The following is a 5,111-nucleotide window of genomic DNA, read 5'->3' on the forward strand; positions in this document are numbered from 1 at the left end:
TCTTTTGTTGTTTTTTTTAATAATGGTTTGATCTGTTTTCATAAGTCTTGTAATTAATGTGGCTTTTCAGTTGTGCATTCTAGGTAGAGAGTCTCTAATGTGGTAATTTAAATCTTTAGAAGATATTTTTAACTGCTATTTCATAAATGATGTCCCATGGGGGAGGGGCAAAATAAGGATATCTGCTTTTGAAAACATATGGATAAATTGYTGATGTGTTAAACTCATAAGGGAGGGTGTATTTTCAAGTTGACTCGGGTAAAACTGCTTCTCAGGAAGGATTTGTGCCCAGATTAGTGACAGGGCCTTACACCCTGCAACAAAAGGAGTTTTTTTGTTCACTTTGAGTTTTGTTTTTAATGTGATCAGGCTCCAGCTGCTGATAGCAAAGCTCTGGCTCAGTCCTCAAGAGCTTTCTCAGTGAGGTCGGAGAGACCCAGGTAACAAGGTCATCTTCCATTTAATTCTAAAATAGGCTTGGATGTGATTCAGTGGCTGCCAGGGTTAAAGCAAGCTCCACTCCCATTTGTGGGGGAGACTGAAACATTCTCCATTAAGATAAAACTTCTCTTTGCCAGGGGAAAACATCACCCTGAGCTAGCAGTCAGTTAATAGAACTATTTACTTTAAAAGGCTTTGGAATATGTTGCAAAAACACAGCCCCAGAAATCTTTATTCATGTCAATAATTTCCCTGGAATCAGTAGACYTGTTAATAAAGCACCAACTCACTCGAGTAATGCAGGATTATGTTTTAATTCTGTGATCTGACTGCCTTCTTGTGTTTAATGATGTTTATTTGTAGGAATGATGCATTTTGGAAAGTGAGGTCAGCCAGAACATTTGTTGTGGTCCTCATCTGTCTGCAGACCTTGATCTTTCAGTGTATGAGTCACTAAAGAGAGAAGTCATAACTGAACTGTAAAAATGAAATGGTTATAGGACAACCATTGGTGGACAATACTCTATGAATATTCTTAAGTGWAGGGTGCTGACTGATGCTTATTTCAAAACAACAGGAAAAAATGACAATAATTGCTATTAACAATTTTTAAAATTAGCACAGTATCRTTGGAATTTTAGTTTTTAATATGCTTTTTATTTGAAAATGATTTTTTCTTCTCAGTAGAAAAGGTGTTTTAAAATTTGCAAATGACTCGGTGTAAAATGCATAGAGAAATCTCTGTGATTTTGAATTCAGGAAACAGAGCGCTTCTCAACTGATCTTCCAGTTGTTGCAAAAGGAGCAAAGTGTGTGTTTGCTTTAAATTTGAAAGTAATTTTCCATTTACACCCAGCAACAGAAGGCTGGCAAGCATGKCTGTGGGGAGGGGAGATGGGGAACTTTGAACTATGCTTATCTGAATATGATGGTAATCATCGGGAAGTGCAAATTTAAATTTTTATATTTTAAAAGAGCGCTTTTTATCAGTGTAACTGTGATCACTTTACATGTTTCAGCAGGAATTTGGATCTTGAAATATTTTAATGCAAATGCAGAATATTGAACGCTTGTTTCTCATAATGCAAATCACACTTCAGTGTCAGTTACATCATTTTAAAAATAGTTTAGATAAGGAATTGTAAGGATAAAAAAGTATTTAATTTTGTCCAGCATTACAGCTGTTTTGGAAAGATAGATTTTGTAAGCATAAAATATTTCAGCCAATGTGAAATAATTTGAAATCCTACCATGAATTAGTTCTCTGCTTAACAAATTATTAAGTAGTGTGGGAAAGACTAAAAACTGTGGCTGCAAGTTGTAAAAAAAGAAAAATTTACTTGGAACCTTGGCTTGTTCCACCCTCCTCGAGTTGATCTGTCCTTGCTGCTTGTACTCGTTAAATTAGGTGAAGGCCTGGTTATCTGCAGTTTCAGATATATTTCAGTATCTGAAATTGTTTGGATTTCATAATTTCTGCCCAGAAAACTCAAGAGAAACCTGCACAGCTCTCTCGAACAGGAAAAAAACTCTGTCTTCCTCTTTGTGTGAGCTCTGACAGTCATTGAGTGTTTACCTGACCCAAGRAAACCCTTTGCTGCTGGGTGAGATGAATTCTGCCAAATGGGATGTTCAGTGCAGTTATCAATTGGGAAATTGAACTGGTCAGGGAAATTTTAAGAGGCCAATTCTCTCCCTTTTTCAGTGATGATCTGGGAGTGTAGCTTGCTGTTTCGTGTTATTATGGACTGAACACAGGGCCTGATGGATGGAATTACAGCCCTGTGGTCTTGCCTTCTGCTGTTCTTATCTTTGTGGCTTTGCTAGGACAGCAGAGCCTCATTCAGAACTCAAGCTTGTTCAAAAATTAAGAGTCTAGATGATATCAACAAGGCATTAGCTGATATAAACCACTCATACTGGCTGTAAAAAGTATTTTGATATTTTGATGAGTAAAACAAATTGTTCTAGCCAAAGCATTTTCAGTCTGCATCTACACTTAGGRTTTTGATAATAAAAATAGCAAAAAAATGTCATTGGTAGGTGTTCTGCCAAAAGCTTCTAGCTTGTGTTTGTCCTCAGATTATCTCTTTTTGCTGCATAATAGATTACATCTGTTGGAAGTGCCTTCTTCTAACTTCTGTCTCTTTTTTTCCACTCAGAGCACTCACACTTAACTAGTGCTTATCCCCTGCAAAGGCTTAGGAACAAGGAGGAACAAGAGTCCACAGAGGTGTGTGTTTCAATGCTGAACTTCAGAAATGAATCTAAATGACACGGGGCCTCCTTCCACTGAGTTATTTAAGYACTTTGAAATGAAACACTCCCCTCCAAACCCTATCAGTAGTSCACGGTGCTTACAGGTGTAACAGGAGTTTCCACATTAACCCCTCTGTTGCCTGCCAACAAAATGTATGCCCAGAGAAAATTAGGACAATTAGGAAAATTAATGTTTTTCAGGCTACACAAAAAAAAATAATATGAAGGCTTCTCAGACACAGTCATGTTGAAMCTCTGATAGAAACATTAATCAGAGTGTTTAAAGCTCACTGATACACCAAAAGTTGTTTTACTGTGCTTTGTGGGCACTTGAAAACTTTTTTGTGGCCGAAGTAATCCTTAGGAGTCACTGATGGACAACTTGCACTGGTTCTGGCCAGCTCTCAGTCCTAAGGCTGAGGAAATAAATGTGCAGTGGATGAGGAAACCTTGAACTGAAACAGTCCCCAAAGAACGAAGCTTATTGAGGGAGCCTGGAAGGAAGGAAAGGCAAATAATGGCTCTGCAGAGAGATGCTCCATAAAAGCGACTGAAGGAGTTTCAAAGAGATTTRAGAGTTTGATTACACGCTGATGATACTCCTGTTGCAAGGTGAGTAGAAGTGTAGCTTGATCTAATTAGCAAAAACTGGAACATGAGGGCAGAACTGACAGTGCTGGGAAATTTTGGGAAGTGCTGTCATTTAGCAAACGTGACCAAGTCAAAACTCCAGTGAGAGAACATTAKGGTAAGAGAGGTTAATGAGCCCAAAGTCACCCCTTCTTTTCTAAATCTAAATTAAAATCTGTTTCTGAAAGCTGGTTACAGTTGTGCATGTGTACTAGTGGAGCACTGGATTAATAATTTTGCCATTCAAATTTACAACTGTATTTGGATTGTTCTGGTTATCAAACTATAAGAAGGTGCATGGTGAAACATGTGAAAATTGCTAGAAATAGATCCTAAAATCCTGCTGGATAAATTATGTTGTGACTCGTCAGTGGATCACAGTTTGAGGTGATGTATGTCAATTTAAATTTGTGGATGAAGTATGGATTGAATCAGCATATATTTAATGCTCTTTTTTTTGTCAAGCCATTTTAGAGTTTGTATGGTTAAGTAATCAACAAAATGTTTATCAACATTTGCTCTCTCTGTTTATGTGCTAATAAAACGTGTAGAAATAATTCTGTAGGATGTTACTTTTTAGGAGCTTGATTAATATTTCTAAAATTAGTAAGCAATAGATGTGATGAGCAGCTCTTGAGACCTAYAATTTACTACCACTGACACCCACCTATTTTTCCCCCAGCCCTAAATTATGTCTCATTAATTACAAGATTGAGTATTGGTGGTGTTGTGATACTAACTCCAATGTTAGGTTTAGGTAATTCTGTACAATAAGTCTGTCTTCTCCAATTAATTAATTCAAATTGTGACTTCACATCTTAACAATCTTTATTACAAGGATTGGTCCTAAATAAAGGTTAAAATCAAGCAGACACATGTTGAAAATACTGGAACAAGTAGTGAGAAAAAATAGCAGAGTACGTGTAGTTGTGCAAGTAAATAAAGAAATTCTTTGTTATTTTTGGCAAGAGGTGGAGAAGCATGTGATGTCCAGTTGTAGCTGTAGCCAAGGATTTATCTTGGGGCTAAATACTTTACAGGCAAACAGTAATTCCTTTTTCGCCCCACATCAGCTGAACACTATTTAGGGTCAAGAATGCTGTTTGCAGAAATTACCCAGTCCYACAGCCAACCACTAATATTTAAGTGATGTATAATATTAGGGACATGTTACTGAGGGTGTATCCTGGTTTTTTGTGAAGAGTTGAGCAAGGCACAATGCTGAACTGCAATGCAGGATGCAAAATGGTCAATACATTTGCTCCATCCAGTTATCTCTATAACTAGTAGTGTGCCTGATGGGATTGGGCTAATGGGGCAAGGACTGCTTGCCAGGGAAGGATGTCAGACCACATCTGGAAGGTTGGTGCTTCACAGTTATTTTCAGGGCTGGCTGGGAAAGTCTCTATCTAATAAGGCAAGAGCAGTCATTTAAATGAATTTGGAGTTCACATRTTCATTCTCACTTTGTCATCTTCTAAGCTCCAGGTCTTGAGAACCAGGCCTTACCCCTGGCACCAGTTTCCTCATCGCTATGGACATTATTTATCTGTGAATGAGTGTTACAGGAGTTGGTAGCTAACGAGGTGGGAACAAGAGCTCAGCATTTGGGGTGTGATGATTGGGGTGGAGAGCACTGGAGGAGCATTGGGGGTTTTATAGACAGCCCCCACAAAGCACGAGTTTGTTTTCCTCCAGACAATGCCAGAGCAGGGCGGGCAGAGAGGAGAGTTGGCGGTGGGAGCATCTCAAGTTGTCCTCCAAGGGTTTTTCGGGGGGAC

The sequence above is a fragment of the Malurus melanocephalus genome, unplaced genomic scaffold (assembly GCF_030028575.1).
Source record: "Malurus melanocephalus ecotype Western Australia unplaced genomic scaffold, MMel_1.1 scaffold_1003, whole genome shotgun sequence".
Taxonomy (NCBI): Eukaryota; Metazoa; Chordata; class Aves; order Passeriformes; family Maluridae; genus Malurus; species Malurus melanocephalus.